This window comes from Dermacentor silvarum, chromosome 9 (genome assembly GCF_013339745.2).
Source record: "Dermacentor silvarum isolate Dsil-2018 chromosome 9, BIME_Dsil_1.4, whole genome shotgun sequence".
Lineage (NCBI taxonomy): Eukaryota > Metazoa > Arthropoda > Arachnida > Ixodida > Ixodidae > Dermacentor > Dermacentor silvarum.
The window spans coordinates 14,771,869-14,791,529 of NC_051162.1; positions in this window are offsets into that span (position 1 = coordinate 14,771,869).

Below are 19,661 nucleotides of genomic sequence, written 5' to 3' on the forward strand. Positions count from 1 at the left end.
GTGGTCGTGGAGCTAAGGGTTCAACCCTGTAGATTAACGGCCATGCCTTTATCTCTGATGGGCGAGCCGTCCCTGCAAATGTCGCTATGATTGTTTCTGTAGGGACCCTCTTATTATCTACAAGTCTGGTACAGCGGTACACGGAAACTACACCTGCTGCAGAAAATCTCTCAAGGATTTCTTGTGGAGTTAAGCTTATGTCCACACCGCGGACTAGGTAGGCCTTTGCAGCAAGCTAGATGAGGAGGGATGAAAGATCTCACCGGCTGCGTGGCAAAGTTAGTGCACTTGAGTAGATCCTGTACACAGGTCTGGTCTGGTGAACAGCAAAGGATTCCCCCACGTCCAAACTGTCTGACCTCGGTGATCTGCTGAAAGTGGGATGAGATAGCTCGAAGTTCTGTTTGAATAACCTTGGGGTTCTTCATACGGATAATTCCTCCATTGTTAGGTACCAAAGCCACAGGAACGCTATTGGCTCCACTGCGAAGAAACCAGAGACCAGAGGGTAGCCCTCTGGCCTGGAGATGAGACAGACATCACCTTATCAATAACCACCACTGTCTCGCAAGGGGATTAGAACAAAACAAAAAAAGGTAAGAAAAGTAACCGCCGGCTACTTCTCTTCCCGATTCATTATCATTTTCCTGCTTCTTCATCCTCATCTTTGTTTTAATAAACGCTCTGCACGAGTGCTTTCTGTGCTCGCTGACCAGACCCTTAGGACGCCACGCGTTACTGTGCCCAACCTTTATTTTTCCAATTGGTTTTTTCTGTCTCAATTGTGCGCTTTGGGTGGTTTTGACTCCCCTATTCTTTTACTTCGATTGATTTTATGCCCGTTATTGCTTCACGTAGGAGCGGGCTCGCCGCCGCTTTCTATTATTTTCTTTTCAACGAAATGGCAGGCAAAGAGTTTGGAGTGGGGCGGTACATCCGCCAAATGATAATTCGATAGCGCCATCTCTAGCGTAGCGCAACGTAGAAGGCACAAACTTCAGTCGGTCCTGGATGTTATTGTTTTTGTTTACATGCGTAGAGATAAATGCGACGGTGGCTCCCAAAAAGGATTTTATTGCTTTTCAACAGAGTGCGAGACCGGACAAAGGGCTGAAGAGCATTGCCGAATCCAGCTCAGGACATATGGCCATTTAGAGGCGAACATCAAGGAAGTTTACTGGGGCGGTACATCCGCCAAATGATAATTCGAGAGCGCCATCTCTAGCGTAGCGCAACGTAGAAGGCACAAACTTCAGTCGGTCCTGGATGTTATTGTTTTTGTTTACATGCGTAGAGATAAATGCGACGGTGGCTCCCAAAAAGGATTTTATATTGCTTTTCAACAGAGTGCGAGACCGGATAAAGGGCTGAAGAGCATTGCTGAATCCAGCTCAGGACATATGGCCATTTAGAGGCGAACATCAATGAAGTTTACTGCAGCGGTACATCCGCCAAATGATAATTCGATAGCGCCATCTCTAGCGTAGCGCAACGTAGAAGGCACAAACTTCAGTCGGTCCTGGATGTTATTTTGTTTACATGCGTAGAGATAAATGCGATGGTGGCTCCCAAAAAGGATTTTATTGCTTTTCAACAGAGTGCGAGACCGGACAAAGGGCTGAAGAGCATTGCCGAATCCAGCTCAGGACATATGGCCATTTAGAGGCGAACATCAATGAAGTTTAGTGGGGCGGTACATCCGCCAAATGATAATTCGAGAGCGCCATCTCTAGCGTAGCGCAACGTGGAAGGCACAAACTTCAGTCGGTCCTGGATGTTATTGTTTTTGTTTACATGCGTAGAGATAAATGCGACGGTGGCTCCCAAAAAGGATTTTATTGCTTTTCAACAGAGTGCGAGACCGGACAAAGGGCTGAAGAGCATTGCCGAATCCAGCTCAGGACATATAGAGGCGAACATCAATGAAGTTTACTGGAGCGATACATCCGCCAAATGATAATTCGAGAGTGCCATCTCTAGCGTAGCGCAACCTAGAAGGCACAAACTTCAGTCGGTCCTGGATCTTATTGTTTTTGTTTACATGCGTAGAGATAAATGCGACGGTGGCTCCGAAAAAGGATTTTATTGTTTTTCAACAGAGTGCGAGACCGACCAAAGGGCTGAAGAGCATTGCTGAATGCAGCTCAGGACATATGGCCATTTAGAGGCGAACATCAATGAAGTCTACTGGGGCGGTACATCCGCCAAATGATAATTCGATAGCGCCATCTCTAGCGTAGCGCAACGTAGAAGGCACAAACTTCAGTCGGTCCTGGATGTTATTGTTTTTGTTTACATGCGTAGAGATAAATGCGACGGTGGCTCCCAAAAAGGATTTTATTGCTTTTCAACAGAGTGCGAGACCGGACAAAGGGCTGAAGAGCATTGCCGAATCCAGCTCAGGACATATGGCCATTTAGAGGCGAACATCAAGGAAGTTTACTGGGGCGGTACATCCGCCAAATGATAATTCGAGAGCGCCATCTCTAGCGTAGCGCAACGTAGAAGGCACAAACTTCAGTCGGTCCTGGATGTTATTGTTTTTGTTTACATGCGTAGAGATAAATGCGACGGTGGCTCCCAAAAAGGATTTTATATTGCTTTTCAACAGAGTGCGAGACCGGATAAAGGGCTGAAGAGCATTGCTGAATCCAGCTCAGGACATATGGCCATTTAGAGGCGAACATCAATGAAGTTTACTGCAGCGGTACATCCGCCAAATGATAATTCGATAGCGCCATCTCTAGCGTAGCGCAACGTAGAAGGCACAAACTTCAGTCGGTCCTGGATGTTATTTTGTTTACATGCGTAGAGATAAATGCGATGGTGGCTCCCAAAAAGGATTTTATTGCTTTTCAACAGAGTGCGAGACCGGACAAAGGGCTGAAGAGCATTGCCGAATCCAGCTCAGGACATATGGCCATTTAGAGGCGAACATCAATGAAGTTTAGTGGGGCGGTACATCCGCCAAATGATAATTCGAGAGCGCCATCTCTAGCGTAGCGCAACGTGGAAGGCACAAACTTCAGTCGGTCCTGGATGTTATTGTTTTTGTTTACATGCGTAGAGATAAATGCGACGGTGGCTCCCAAAAAGGATTTTATTGCTTTTCAACAGAGTGCGAGACCGGACAAAGGGCTGAAGAGCATTGCCGAATCCAGCTCAGGACATATGGCCATTTAGAGGCGAACATCAATGAAGTTTACTGGGGCGGTACATCCGCCAAATGATAATTCGAGAGCGCCATCTCTAGCGTAGCGCAACGTAGAAGGCACAAACTTCAGTCGGTCCTGGATGTTATTGTTTTTGTTTACATGCGTAGAGATAAATGCGACGGTGGCTCCCAAAAAGGATTTTATTGCTTTTCAACAGAGTGCGAGACCGGAGAAAGGGCTGAAGAGCATTGCCGAATCCAGCTCAGGACATATAGAGGCGAACATCAATGAAGTTTACTGGAGCGATACATCCGCCAAATGATAATTCGAGAGTGCCATCTCTAGCGTAGCGCAACGTAGAAGGCACAAACTTCAGTCGGTCCTGGATCTTATTGTTTTTGTTTACATGCGTAGAGATAAATGCGACGGTGGCTCCGAAAAAGGATTTTATTGTTTTTCAACAGAGTGCGAGACCGACCAAAGGGCTGAAGAGCATTGCTGAATGCAGCTCAGGACATATGGCCATTTAGAGGCGAACATCAATGAAGTCTACTGGGGCGGTACATCCGCCAAATGATAATTCGAGAGCGCCATCTCTAGCGTAGCGGAACGTATAAGGCACAAACTTCAGTCGGTCCAGGATGTTATTGTTTTTGTTTACATGCGTAGAGATAAATGCGACGGTGGCTCCCAAAAAGGATTTTCTTGCTTTTCATCAGAGTGCGAGACCGGCCAAAGGGCTGAAGAGCATTGCTGAATCCAGCTCAGGACATATGGCCATTTAGAGGCGAACATCAATTAAGTTTACAGAAGCGCGAGCGGCTCGCGCTTCTGCCGGTTCGGTCGTTCGATCAGCTCCGCCTGTTTGTCAGCAAAAGGTCAGTTTATTGCTCATTCCGGCTTGTAATTTTTATTATGGGTTCTTTTTAAACGTCTCCGGCTTCTATTCGGCTCGAAATTCGGGTTCAAAAGGGCGTTTTTTCTTCCAATTCGGCGTTGTTCTTACCGCGGGCCTTGCTGCCCTTGCGGTTAATGGCACATACCCGCCTCCGCTGACATGGGCGACAGCGGCGAACAGCCGACTGTCGGTTGCCCGGTGGGCATTTCCCCGCGAACCGAGGCTTCGGAACGTGCGGTAGACGTGGTTCTTGTCGCCGGGTCGAGTCCTCCCAGGCAGGACGAGCTCCCAGGACCTGACCTTCCCCGTGGCGGCGATGATGATGATGACGCCCAATCCGTGGCATCCATTCGTCACGGTCCTGCCTTCTCCTGCTTGTCCGGACGCTGGGGCGGACGTTTTCGCCCGCCTTCAGGCGGTTCACGCGGACATCACGGATCAACTCTGCCTGCCTGCAAACAAGGTCGGCATGGCCTTGCGGACGTACATGTTCGCGAGGCTCGCCGATGTGATCGGCCTCTTTGCCGAGTTTCGCGCGGCCGCCGCCGCGGATCTCGGTGCTGCGACCGAGCTCCGTGCTCAACTCTCGGACCTGCGGCGCGAGAATGCCCGGCTTCACGGCAGGCTGGCGATCCGTGAGGCCGTCCCTGCCCCGATGTCCCTCTCGGAGCCTTCTGCGGGACCCTCCGTCTCCGGAGAACCACCCCGGGCTCCTCATGGTGCTTGGCCGACGCCTGCTGAATCTCGGGACGTCCCGGTTGGCCCGAGGTCTTACTCTCAGGTCCTGGGTGCTCCTCCCCGTCCGCAACCTCAGGAGCAAGTCGGTGAGCGTCCTTTCCCGCCTATACATAAACACATCGCGTTCCTAACACCCACGGCACCAACTCCATCCCCCGCTAAAGACGCTTTGGCACTTTTGAAGTCCAACGTCAACCCTGTCACTGAAGACATCACCGATATAGTGATACACAAGACGCGTTACGGGGTCACGATCTTCACGGACCGTCAGTCTTCCATTGACAACCTTAAGCTCGCTTTCGAGAGCAACGCGGCGACAAATGCTTCCCTTAGGTTCCAGGTGGCGCGCAAACGTCGCCCACACGTTAGGATTATGGGTGTTGATTGATCCTGATGTCCCGGCTTCACAGCTAATCGAAGCCATCAACTCAGGCAACCCGGGATTAGACCTGCCTCGCGACTCGTGTACGATCCGCACATCTTATCGCGAACGCGGAGGCAACATGACTCATGTGTTGGAAATAGATCCCGCTTCATTCCGTCACATATTGAGCCGACCGCGTCTCATGGTCGGTTGGACCGTGGTCCGCGCGGTCGAAGACCTCCATGTCCCAGTCTGTACCTACTGCTCTACCTACGGCCACGCCCGTCGCGCATGCCCCGACAAAGATGACCCTTCCAAGGTGGTTTGCACACGTTGCGCACAGTCGCACCTGCACTCGACTTGTGGAGTCCGTGCGGGTGATGAGGCCGTGTGTTGTGCAGAGTGCCGTCGCGCGGACCTCCCTTCCACACATCCGGCAGGACACCCGGACTGTCCTATCTTAAGGGCCAGGGTGGCCCGCATGCACGCACGCACTGACTATGGCTCCGACACTTAAACGCGCGCTCTGAGTAAGCTCGCGCGCCTCCTTCCGTTCCGTATCTTCCAACCGAGTAGAGCGGCCTCGTCGTGGCTGCTCCGCCGGTCCTTTTTCTCCCTTTCTTCATTCTTTGTTATCCTAGATCTCTCTACTGTCTTTCGGTCTTCCTCTTTTTCAATACTCACGGGTCACATCTGCCCCACGGAGTCAGTCTTGGGGTTCTTTATGGCGGCGCATGACCGTCTGTTCTTGTACCTCTATCCTTTTCGCCTACACTCCTTCCTCCCTTTTCCCTCTCACTTCCTCATCTCCTTCTCTCCTTTTACTTACTTCTATTCCTTCCCACCCGTAAACACCATCGCACGTCATTGGCCGGCGCTGCAACACTTGTTCACGCTTAGCTTCTCCGCTCTGTTCTCCGCACAGCATTCATGGCTGCTTACATAAGATTTTTACAAATTAATCTGGACCACACTATTCAAGCTACGCCGGCCCTCTATGACCGCATGCGTCGAGAGGGTTTCCCTCTCGCTGCAATTTCTGACCCGCATAAAGAACGTGCTCGATTTTCTGCGCCGCCTTCGCCCTATGCTGCCTTCTGCACTGCTGACGATCCTCTATGCGCGGTCGTCACACTGTCGGCCCCTTTCGAGGTGTCGTCATTCTTTGTGGATAGGCGCGTGGTGGGTGTACTCTATGATTCATAGAGTGCGCGATTCGCTTTCATTGCGGTTTACGCTCCACCTCATCAGAATTTTGATGACGTTTTGGATGTTTTGTCCACCTGTCTAACACGCTGTCCCACGCCCCACATCATCATTGCAGGAGATTTCAATACCAAGCATGCCGTGTGGGGACAGGGGGTCAGTGATGCGCGTGGTTCCCAGATGATTGATTTTATGTCTCAGCATGGGCTGGTCGTGCTCAATGACCCCCTCTCACCTGCAACATATGAGACAGCGTATGTTAGCAGTTGGATCGACGTCACGCTCGCGACCCCTGCCTTGTTATCGGGTGGCTATTCATGGGAGGTCTCCGAGGATGATTCCCTCTCCGAGCACCGATACATTCAGGTGTCTATCGGCTCGGACACGCGATCTCGCGTCAAGCAATTGACGCGTGTCGGTCTTCATGACCTTAACGCTTCCCTCGTGCGAGACCCCTGGTTCCGCGTGGTGCGGGGTGCCGTCCTTCGGTCGCCAACTGCTTTGGACCTTGTGCTTTCCAAATTTCACCAGATTTACGGGCGCGCCTACAAGCGCAACCTACGCCCCGACAAATCATCCGACAGATCAAAGCCGTGGTGGTCACCTCAGCTTGCAGCGGAGCGCAAACGGGTCCTTGCAATGCGTCGTCGCTTCCAACGATGCCGCGACGAGCTGCTTCGGCAGCAATTCCGGTCGGAGTATACCGCGGCCCTTGCGCTTTTCCGTGCACATGTGAGGTAGGCAAAGGAGGCTTGTGTTCGTGAGCACGAGCGCGCTTGTACGCGCCGCTCTCTGTTCTCACAACCATATCGGTCGTCGTTCCAAACATCTCGACCACCCTGCCGCCTTCCGCTTCTTCTCCGACCTAATGGAGAGCCAACGCAGTCCCATTTGGAGTCTGCGGCGCTCCTCCTTAGCGTACATACAGGTCCCGGTTGACGATGTCACGATCGACACACCCTGCCATGCCGCTGTGAGGCAGTGGGTTTGTTCGCCATACACCACCGCAGTGCAGGATGTGCTGTTCACGGTCCCGGAACTCCAGGCGGTTCTCTCTACCATCTCACGCCGTTCTGCTCCGGGACTCGATAACATCATGCCGCTTACAGTCCTGGAACTCTTCAAATCGCATCCGCGGTTCCTACTGTTTCTCTTTAACGCGGCATTGACTCTCGGCTACTTCCCTCGTTGCTGGCGACACGGGTGGATCATTTTCATCCTGAAACCGAATCGTCCCCCGCTGGAGATCGCTCTTACCGACCGATCTGCATGAATTCCGTATTGGGGAAGACATTAGAACGCCTACTTAACTCGCGGCTGTATTTTTTTCCTCTACTCGAGAGGATATCTACATCCCAACCAATACGGTTTCACGCACGGTCGTAGTTCGGTTCTGGCGCTACATGCGCTTAAGACCCGGCTCCTTCAGTTAAAATCTGAGTGTCTGCCTACTCTGCTAGTCTCGTTGGACTTTCAGGGTGCGTTTGATAGTGTTTGGCACCCTCTGGTCCTGAAATTTCTTCGGGACCGATCGTGCCCGTCAAACATTTATCACCTTTTACGCACCTTCCTCTCGGACCGGACGGTGGTGTATAGATCTGGTGCGGGAGAACTGTGTTCGAGCACCACATTGGGCAGCCCCCAGAGCTCACCCCTTTCACCATTACTGTGGAATATGATCATACACGATTTGCTGGATCTGCCCATGCCCCCGGGGGTCACTGTGCAAGCGTATGCTGATGACAGTTGCCATCATCCCAGCACCTAACAAGGCTGCCCTGGTGTCCCTGGCGGAGACGGTACTGTCCCGGGTGCAGCTCTGGACGCGGCGTCATCGTGTCGTCCTGAACAAGGCCAAGACGTATTGCTTCTTGTTTACGCATGGTTACGGGGGGATGGAGAAGCGCCACCCGACCATACGTCTTCCCGGCTCTACGCGAGGTCTACCCTTTCGCGAATCCATGCGGATACTCGGGGTGGAGTTTGACCGTCGGCTCTCCTTTTTTAAGCATGCCGAGGCACTCCAAGAGAAGGCGGGCATTTTGGCAACACACCTCGGTCACTTCATCTTCAGACAACACCCTCTTCCGCCACATCTTCTTCGACGTCTTTGCAGACAGGTAGTGTTACCGGCGATAGCATGTGGTTCCCCGATATGGTGGTCCGACACCCCTGACTGCCGATTAGTAACGCGCCTCCGCACCATCCAGCGCACCACCTTGTTGGCACTCACTGGAGCTTATCGTACGACCCGTACGGCGGCGCTTAAGGTTCTTGCTGCGGCCCTGCCAATAGAGTTGGAGCTGGAACGCTTGAACACTGAGTTCCGCCTATTCCAGCTACGCCTTCCGGTCGTTTGTGCCTCGCAACTCGTGACACCCGGGCACGTCGAGTTCCCCGTACACCGCTACGGCCGACATCCCGCTCTTGCACAAACTTTTCATTATTCCGCTCTGGATGTCCCTAGTGCTCGTGTCGCGGCCACTTATGCAGGCTGGCATGTATATACAGACGGGTCATATACTTCTACCTCGGCTGGGGCTGCCTTTGTCATCTTTACACAACATCGTCGCTTGATTGCTGCTCGACGCTATAGAGTAGAAGGCATCGGAAGCTCCTACTCGGCGGAGTTAATCGCCTTCGACGAAGCGCTCCACTTTCTTTTAATACATGCAACTGGTGTTCATGTTTACATACACACCGATTCACTATCACTACTCACATCACTCTCGGTACCGACCACTAGGGACAGGAGGGTGGAAAGCATCAAATTAAGATTATCCGCACTCCGATACCGTACATCGGTGGTGCTATATCACATCCGTGCTCATCGCAATATTTTTGGCAACGTTCTTGCCGATTTCTTGGCCGGCCATGCTCATTCTAGCCCTTTTGTTCGTTCGGCCCCTAAATCCGTTCGTACCATTCGTCGCTTTCTCCTTCATTTTTTAGCTCGCTGGTCTTTTCTCTGGCGCCAGGAACATTCTGACACAGCTTTGTTTCATTGGGTTCCCTGTCTTCTTTCCGTGCCTTCTTTCTTCCCCCCTCCGCGTTCTCTGGTACCCATCTTGACTGGCCATGGTCGATTTCCTTTTTATTTCTTCCGTTTCCGCCTGTCGTCGTCACCAGCTTGTCCCTGTGGCTCAGATACGTCGTCCATTCTTCATTACTTAACCGCCTGTACCCTCACCCAGTCACTAGCGAGCCGCCTGCGCTATGTGGGGGCGATAACCACCTCTGCCTTTCGAGCAATATTACAGGACCCCTTTAACCGTGCCTTATTGATTAGGATTTCGAGGCTAGTTAGTGACTCCCTTCCCGATGTCCGCCGTCCCTCGTCACAGGCGCAAGACGACTCGGACGATTAATGAAACTGCTGCGGGTCAGGTTGCCCATCGGCTAATCATGGTGTACATTCCTTGTCCCGCAGCTAATTCAAAAATTTCTGGGCGCCGGGTCGGGTGTCCTGCTGCCTTCTCTACATTTTGTTCTTCTACTGTACGAGATCTTCCTTTTTTTTCTTTTTTTCCTCTCTCTTTTTCTTTCTTTTTTCTATCGAAGTTTTTTTTTTTTTACTATTCCCTTCCTTTCTTTCATTTCTTCTGTACTGTGTTCCATACTCTTTTTAACGGTTTCTCACATTCCTTTACGGAGAGATTTGTTTTGTCACTTTTCTTTACGTTTCCTCCTCGTGCATTATTTTCCCCTTTTTCCCCTTCAAATTTTTGGGTTTTTTTTTCTTTCGTTTTTCTTTCTCATTCTCTTCCCCAGATTTTCTCTTTTCCATTACTTTTTACTATTGTGATTCCTTTTCTTTTGTTTTGATATCATTATTTTCTTTTTCTCTATCTCTCCTTCTCTGCTTGAAGATGTTTTTTTAGACTGTTTCAGATTCTTCTCCTGTCACACCACCTGGCCACACTCTCTCCCGGCGGGCATTAAACTGGCGCCATCTCGGCTTACCATCCTTTTTCTCTACCCCGCCCTTTGATAGAGTTTTATTTTTTCTTCTTTTGCTCTTCTTCCCTTTCTTTTCTTTCGTATATTTTTATCTTTATTCGTTTTTCTTTTCTTCAATGCTTCTCTTCTCACCTCCCCTGCTTTGTTTTACCAAAAAAAAAAACTCCTTTTTGCACGATCTTCTTTTCTCTTTTTCTCCCCGTTTTTTCTATTCTGCCTTTTCAATAAACGCTTTTCGCGAGGACAACTTCTGTGCTCGTTGACCCAACCCTTCGGATGCCAGGCGTTACTGTGCTCCTTTTATTTTTAGGCATTGGCTTTTCTTACCAAATTTGCGTTTGGGTACTACTTGAAAACCTCTCATTTTTTATATTTGATGGGCTTTCATCCTCTTATGCTTCTTGCAGGGGCAGGATTTTCCCTCCTCTTCTTTTCCTCTTTTTTTCTTTGGCAGGGAATGAAGTTTACTGGGGCGGTACATCCGCCAAATGATAATTCGAGAGTGCCTTCTCTAGCGTAGCGGAACGTAGAAGGCACAAACTTCAGTCGGCCCTGGATGTTATTGCTTTTGTTTACATGCGTAGAGATAAATGCGACGGTGGCTCCCAAACGGGATTTTATTGCTTCTCAACAGAGTGCGAGACCGGACAAAGGGCTGAAGAGCATTGCTGAATCCAGCTCAGGACATATGGACATTTAGAGGCGAACATCAATGAAGTTTACTGGGGCGGTACATCCGCCAAATGATAATTCGAGAGTGCCTTCTCTAGCGTAGCGGAACGTAGAAGGCACAAACTTCAGTCGGTCCTGGATGTTATTGTTTTTGTTTACATGCGTAGAGATAAATGCGACGGTGGCTCCCAAAAAGGATTTTATTGTTTTTCAACAGAGTGCGAGACAGGACAAAGGGCTGAAGAGCATTGCTGAATCCAGCTCAGGACATATGGCCATTTAGAGGCGAACATCAATGAAGTTTACTGGGGCGGTACATCCGCCAAATGATAATTCGAGAGTGCCTTCTCTAGCGTAGCGGAACGTAGAAGGCACAAACTTCAGTCGGTCCTGGATGTTATTGTTTACATGCGTAGAGATAAATGCGACGGTGGCTCCCAAAAAGGATTTTATTGCTTTTCAACAGAGTGCGAGACCGGACAAAGGGCTGAAGAGCATTGGTGAATGCAGCTCAGGACATATGGCCATTTAGAGGCGAACATCAATGAAGTTTACTGGGGCGGTACATCCGCCAAATGATAATTCGAGAGTGCCATCTCTAGCGTAGCGCAACGTAGAAGGCACAAACTTCAGTCGGTCCTGGATGTTATTGTTTTTGTTTACATGCGTAGAGATAAATGCGACGGTGGCTCCCAAAAAGGATTTTATTGCTTTTCAACAGAGTGCGAGACCAGACAAAGGGCTGAAGAGCATTGCTGAATCCAGCTCAGGACATATGGCCATTTAGAGGCGAACATCAATGAAGTTTACTGGGGCGGTACATCCGCCAAATGATAATTCGAGAGTGCCATCTCTAGCGTAGCGGAACGTAGAAGGCACAAACTTCAGTCGGTCCTGGATGTTATTGTTTTTGTTTACATGCGTAGAGATAAATGCGACGGTGGCTCCCAAAAAGGATTTTATTGCTTTTCAACAGAGTGCGAGGCCGGACAAAGGGCTGAAGAGCATTGCTGAATCCAGCTCGTGACATATGGCCATTTAGAGGCGAACATCAATGAAGTTTACTGGGGCGGTACATCCGCCAAATGATAATTCGAGAGTGCCTTCTCTAGCGTAGCGGAACGTAGAAGGCACAAACTTCAGTCGGTCCTGGATGTTATTGTTTTTGTTTACATGCGTAGACATAAATGCGACGGTGGCTCCCAAAAAGGATTTTATTGCTTTTCAACAGAGTGCGAGACAGGACAAAGGGCTGAAGAGCATTGCTGAATCCAGCTCAGGACATATGGCCATTTAGAGGCGAACATCAGTGAAGTTTACTTGGGTTGGTGAGAGAATAACGGCCGGACGTCTAATAATCCGGAAATGACTATATTCCACAGCAGGGGACTGATGGGCGACCCCTGCGGACTGCCCAAAGTGGGGTGGGCAGAGACTTCGCCCGTGTGGCAACGATAAGTGACCGTGCGGTGTGTGAGAAAGGAACGGAGGAGCTAGAACAAGTTGCGTGCACAACCGTGGCGCTGTAAGAATTCTAGAACCAATAGATGCCAAACTGAATCGAACGCGCCTTCAAAATCCAATGAAATGAGATTAGCGGGAATGTTTAATTTTTTTAGATGAAACAAATTTTGTCGGAGCTGGTACAAGGCCTTGACGGCGCTCTTCCCGTGTGTGAAGCCGAATTGGTTTTTGTGAAGAAGGTTCGAAGAGTGTAAGAAAAAATAGAGTCTCGAATTAAGTAAGCGTTCTAAAATTTTGCCAAAAAGCGCGTTCATTACGATCGGACGATAAGAAGAGGTGTCGTCGGGGGGGTCTCTGCGGTTTTGGAATAAAGATGATGCGGCCCCTCTTCCACGCAAAAGGAAAATGGCCGAGCAACAATGCGGAATTAAAGACGAATAAGAAGAAAGCGGGGTGTGAAGCGAATAGCGATTTAATGATGGGAAGAGTGATGCCATCAAGGCCTGGCGCCGAACCAGGTTTACCGAGAGTGAGTGCACGTTCTACCTCCTCCGTTGTAAATGGCCGGTCGTCGATAAACGCGACGGCCGGGGCCGCCGCAACCGCCCTGATGGCAACGTGCTCTGCAGTGTCGGTGGACACGTCATCCAGCGACACCTGCGTACGGAGCAGAAGCGACGCGGAGCCAAGCGTGTCCGACGTCAAACGGCCGTCGGGAGCTCGCAGCGCGGGCAATACAACCGGCGGCCGTGCTTTTTCAAACGCAGCCTTAAATGGGGCGCCAAAGATAGATTTCTTTGAACACTCCGTGCAGTAGCGCTTCAAGGCGCTCTCCTGCGCCTCACGAATGTGGGCCCTGTACTGGGCCCGCGCTGCGGCAAACAAGTCGCGAAGCTGCGCGCGAATGTCAGGATCGCGAGCAGCGCTTGGTACTTTGCGCCGCATCGCCCGAACGCGGCCGCGCTCGCTACCGAGCTCCGGCGTCCACCAGGCGTTCGCGCGATGCGGACCGGTTTTAGTGCTTGCGCAGGTGTCGCGCGTGGGCACGAGTATAAATGAGGTAGAATTTCTCGAGCACCGCGTCCAACGCGGCACCCGAGCGCAAGTGAGCGCGAGTCACCGCGTCAAACCACGGCTCGCCGGCCAATTGACGCAGCAGGTCGGACTTCCCCTGAAACTTTAATTTTTTGCGAGGCGGGGGACGCGCGAAAGGAAAAGAAAACGCGATCAGCCGGTGGTCGGAAAGCGTGAAGTCTTCAAGCACGGCCCATTCGTGACCGCGCGATATCATCGCGGAAGATGCCAGGGTGACGTCGATCCAACACTCTGCATACGCCGTTTCGAAGGTGGGGTCAGAGGTCGGATCGTTTAAGACATGCAGGTCGCATTGGCAGGCCAGCTGCATTACTGCAGCCCCGCGCGCATCCGTAAGTCCGCCACCCCAGTTAGAATGCTTGGCATTCAGGGGCCGCGATCTTGTACGCGTTCCAAAATGGAACGGAGGTGGTCTGTTCCATCGAGCCGCACACGATTGGTCAATTTGAACCGTGAGCCGCACACTATTGGTCCAATTTGAACCGTGACGATCAAATTGACCAATCGTGTGTGGCTCGATGGAACGGACCGCCTCCGTTCCATTTTGGAACGCGTACAAGATCGCACCCCAGGTCACCCGCCACGACGACCATAGCACCGTCACACCAGCCGATGCAGTCGCTTATCCGGTCCAGTATTAGCTCGATTGCGGCGTGAGGTGGTTGGTGCGTACGCCGCAATCAAAACGAAATCCAAGGATGCCGCCGTGACGCGAATCGCAACCACGTACGATCCCGTCGTCAACGGGAAGCAATCGCATCCCGCACCGGTGCCAAAGATAACGACGCGGGGATTTTCAGGCGCCAAAAATTTGTAAAAATTATTTGGAATGCCGGGAACGGCGTGATTGCGAATGTAGGGATCACAGGCAATCGCAAAAGAAAGTTGACGTTCCCGGACATGTTCAACCAAACATTCGGTAGCCAATGTGGAATGATCGAGGTTAATTCCGTTATCGAGGTTAATCGAAGTTAATTGTCGGCGCGCGCGCCGACAAGAGGAGAGCGCGAGCCGAACCGAGACCGCAACGACCGAACGAAGGGGGATCGCGGCACTCGAAGCACACACCGACACGTGCTGTACGAAAGCGCCACGTCTCGGCACATCCCGGCAAGCCACCCGCCGCGTCGAGCGCACAACAACAAAACAAATGCTTGCGCCGGACCACACAGCCGCAGAGGGCAGCCGCACCAAACACGGAGGCCGGCACAACAGAAAGGAAAAGAAATGGGGCGTCGTAAAGAAAAGAAAAGATGAGCAAAATGAAAGTGACAGAGAGAACGCGAGTCGGCGCGTCTCCCTCGCGCCGACTCGCGTGAAAAAGAAGAGAGAAAAAGTTGCAGTGGCTTAGCTCGGCTATGCCAGGATATACGTAGCGTTAGCAAAGGTTCAGCTGATTATTCTTAGCTTTCCTGGTTGTCTAGATTGTCAGCTTGATTGTCATGCTTACTGCTGCTCCAATGACACACACGCGGTATACGTATTATGTGGCACATGTATTCATTCCTCCTACGCTCAACCGCTAATTGCCAGGCAACTACTTCGGCATCCGATGAGTCAAGCTTCTCCGTTCTTCTGCGCTGTTGAGCAGCATTTGCGCTCTCCTTCTCCATGGCTATACCACACTGGCAAACGCCAGTCAGAAGCGCAGCGGCTCCAGCGCAGTGTCAGACGGCGACTGCACAGCGAGCGCGCGCCGACGCCAGTGCGTCTACCACGGCTACGACGTCACTCCTCTGGAATGCGCAGACCGGCGGCGGTGAGTCGCGCGCGGCGGCGGCGGAGTGCGCGAGAGGTGCCGGCTCCGGTGGCTCCGGTGCGCAAGCCGTGTGACATCACTGATCCTTGCGCATGCGCAGCACGGCTCTTGATGTGCCGCGCGAAACGGGCTTCGCTAGGCCAGTGTAGCTAACGCTACAAAAACATGAGCCCGCCGCGCCGCGACACAACGCGAACGCGGCGGGACGTGGAGTGTCCAGCCGCCATAGTCCGTGCGATACCGGAGGCGGACGACCCTCTGCAGCAAGACGGTACAGGTGTGGTAACCCGCCGGGTGGCCCGACGCCTCGAGGCCCGCGCCCCGACACGGCGCACAGCACACCGCCGCGTCCCCGAAACGAACCGTGCACTCCTGCGCCAGATGGTGCTCGGCGCACTTCGTGCACACGGAGCGAGCAGGGTCGCGTGGATGTCCTCCACTACGCGGGCCGACGTCCAGCCGACACAGACTTTTTGACGCGTCATGATTTTTCTAAAGTCAGGTGGTGAGAGCTCGAGGATGTGCGAGCTGTTTGAACCGCGTTCTCTAAAAGTGCTTTTAACTTTAGCCGTCGTGGTGTCCAAATCGAGACCCGGATTACGGCCATTGAGAGCCCAGATCGGATTCGCGGCCGACACCTCGGGGTCCACCCCGACTAGCCTGACGTGCGGCTTGCGCTTCTCCGGCACGCGCACCGTCGACGATCGCGTGACCGGGCAAGCGTCGATAGCCTGCTTCAGGTTAACTATAGTCTCGCGATCTTTAGCGACGATGGTGACCCCGAGTCGCGTCGACTGGAGATCTACCTCGCCGATTTCGGCCTCCGAGGGGTCTACGTTCGATTTTAGCACGGCGAGAACGTCCTTGGACGGGTCCCGCGACTCACCGAAGGGCGTGAGGAACGCCAGATGTCCGGGAGGTCCCGCGTCGTCCGCCGGGCCCGCCACAACGGCGCCGAAGGCACGAGGCGACGCGCGGAACCCGGACGGAGCACCAGAGGCCGGCCCCGCGACGTCCGCGCCGCGACCACCAGCGACGACGTCCGCGTAGGACCGAGGCGGCCCGGAGGCGGCGGCGCCCATCGCGACGCGAATACGCAGGTCCGCAGCCTCCCGTCGGGCCCCCGCCAGTTGGTGGCGCAGCTCCTGCAACGCGCCCTCTCGTCCCGCCGCCGCAGCCTGAAATTCCGCACCGATCATCATCATCGAGTTCACCTCGGTGATGATCTGTGCGCGCACCGGATTTGAAGTTTTCGTTTTGTCCTCGAACAAAACCTCCTCGATGCGCGACTGGTGGGCCGCCATGTCGGCCCAGAGGGCCCCGAGTCGGTCGGGGACCACCGGGTACCCAATCGCGGCAGCCGGCATCGAGGGATCCCGATGCGCCGCCAGAAAGGCCCGCGGCGGCATCAGCAATTAGAGAGTTTTAGATTAGGGGGACGCAAGCGTAGGGGCCCGCTAGCGCTTGGGGCCGCGGTACTGCGCACGCGCAGACCGGTCTGCGGCCCCCCCCCCCCCCCCCGAGGTGGGAGACCCGCCCACAGCGAGGAGAACGCTGTGAGATGGATGGGCGGCGCTCGGTCAGACTAAGCGGGTATGAGCCGAGCGGCCATGTTGGCTTCCCGGCCCTAGGGCCGGCGGTTCTAATAGGCCAAAAATAAAGGGAAAACCCGGTTTTGATCCCAACCCGCACAATTTGGAACCCAAGAATCGGAAAAACCTACCGTTTTGGAGAAAATAGACGAGAGCCGATGAAAGCACTGGACCGACAGAACCGCGAGCGGCTGTAATTTTTTTAGATGCGAAGCAGCTTATGGTCGGGGCTATGTCCCTCCGTCAGATCGCCGTGCGGCGTCCACACCCGCACTGCGCTTGCGCATCCTCCTCCCCTCCTTGTATGTATATGTATAGTATATGTATAGTATATATATATATATATATATATGTATAGTATATAGTAGCCAAGCTCCGGCTTCCGGAACCGGCGTCCGCTTCCACTTCCGGAAGCCAGCTTCCGGCTTCCATAGAACGCTTCCGGCGTTTTGCCCGAATGATCCCCCGGTTCTTCGCCCACTCATCATCATTCACTTCGTCCTCTCATTCTCCTAACGCAACGCCGCGATGAATGCCACGGACAGCGCCAGCGTCAACGCCTATGTCAGCGCCGTGGACAGCGCCGCGGAGAAGAGGGCTCGAGCCGCTGCCGCGAAACAGCAGCGGCGACAGGGGTCGACAGGCCGATCTGAAAACTAGTCGACCCCATGGCTGCTTCGCATACTACTCAGGGTTCCCCTACGGAAAGATGGTGTAATTTTTGGGCGTAACTTCGTTTTTGGCTCCGCCGTATTCTCGCGTTCCCTTCCTCACTTCGACATGGGCACCACTGCACTATTGAACTATACGGAGAAGGTGAGAAAGTATGTTTAACAGTCTCCGACGCATGTAGGTAGGCTGAGCGGCACGGAACCGAGAATTATGACGCAGTTAGCGAAAACCGCTCGGCCATCCTGGTGCAGTTAATTAAGGCAATGAATCGTACCCGTACATGTTTCCGACGCTTTGTTAGTGCCCCAATTTTATTGTAACTAATTATGTGAGGCCAAACGGGGCCGCGCAGGGCGCTGTGACGTAGTTAGCCAGAACCCAGCTCGGCCGTGATGCGCAGTGCAGTGCATCTTACTAGAAGTTTGTGCCGCTTTCCTATGACGCAGACTTTTCTTAAAAGTAAGTTCGTTAGTTTTAGGTGCGAAGCCACTTAGGCGCTCGGGTATGTCGGCGTCTCCTGTCGTCCGTAGTCAGGGTAAGCAAGCGTCACGCGCTCGAGCCGAGCGCGTGCCGAGCGCTCGCGCGTCCGTCGTCTTCCCAGCTATACGTATGCGTTGCCGTTTATCATTCCAGCGTAGAATTTGACTTATCTTCTGTCGTCGTAACGGGGAGGCCGCGTTACAGGGTTATGAGCCATTGCTTAAGGCAGTATGAGCCTATTAGCGGTGCATCACTGCATGCTTCGCGGCTCCCAGGGTTCACGTTATTGGAGCTGCATTTGACACGCATAAAATTTCATTCACCGCTAAAACCGAGCCTACGACTTGACTCGTGCTGACTGTAATCATTAATAAAAATTAGAACAGTAAGAAAGATTTCCATAATGGCCAAATAGCGGAGGTAGTTAAAGAAAAAAATGATGGTTTCGCTAATACTTCATGTTAAAACACATCATCAAGCTTGTCCTAAAGTAATACTAGTGACGGCTTTTTAAGCGCGACTCATTGTATTGAACATAATTTTGTCGCTGATCTCAGCTCACAGCTGCCCTTGCTGCAGATACGTTCCTTGGAATTCCGGTGGAAGTCCTCTCACAGTTACTTATATGGGCCTTGAGATCTCAAGTTTGACTGATGCATTGCATAGACATTTTTGGGATACTTTTGAGGCACGCTGACCGCGCATGGCGCTGTCACCTAGTTATTTAGGTATTTATTTATTTAGAGTGACCTTACACGCCTCGTGAGAGGCATTGGTTAAGGGGGTACCACAAAAAAGGAAAACAGCATGCGTCATTGGTACATAATATACACACACAATTGGCATAATAATGAATATTCATGACTTCCTGCGTACGCTGAATGATTACACAAAATAATTGTAGAGGTGACGTGCTTATTAGAGGATAAAACAAAAAGTACAGTTCGCATAAGAATAGGCAATTCAATGTCGTATAAATAAGACTACAAAAATAGCAACTGCAACAAAAAAAAAGACCTATAAACGGAAGGGTGACATCATTATTTCATAAAAAATACATATATTGGACTGGTGACCTTCTAATCGGAGAAAAAAAGCAGAAACATTAATACAAGAAAAAGAGCAAAGTAATTCCATAAACGAGAAGCTCACAGAAGGCATGTCATGAGGAACCACCTCGGCCCTGGTGACAAGGCTAGTTTAGCGTGTACTGAATCTTTGTGGGGCAAGTTTGTGCGCTATCTATGGCCCGCAACATATACTTTCTTTCGGTACTGAGGCTTGTGGAAAACGCGACGAGCGAATGCCAAGAATGATAGCAGGGAAGTTGTGTCCTTGCGCCGACAGAACGCGCAAAAGATACGCCGAGGAACTCAAAAACCAGAAACTTGGAATTCGAAAAATTTCGTCCTTCTGACGAATGAAATGACCTTTGCACCCACGCATTTGTCTTGAGTGCGAGTAGAAGGCATTCTGCGAGCGTCTAGCATGGCCTGGCTGGGAGCCTCTGTTGTGGCCATCTCTGGGTAACGTAGCGTTCTATCGCGTGCGATTGGCACTGCGATTATCGCAGCTGCGATTTTCTGCAGATGCGAAATTCGCAACG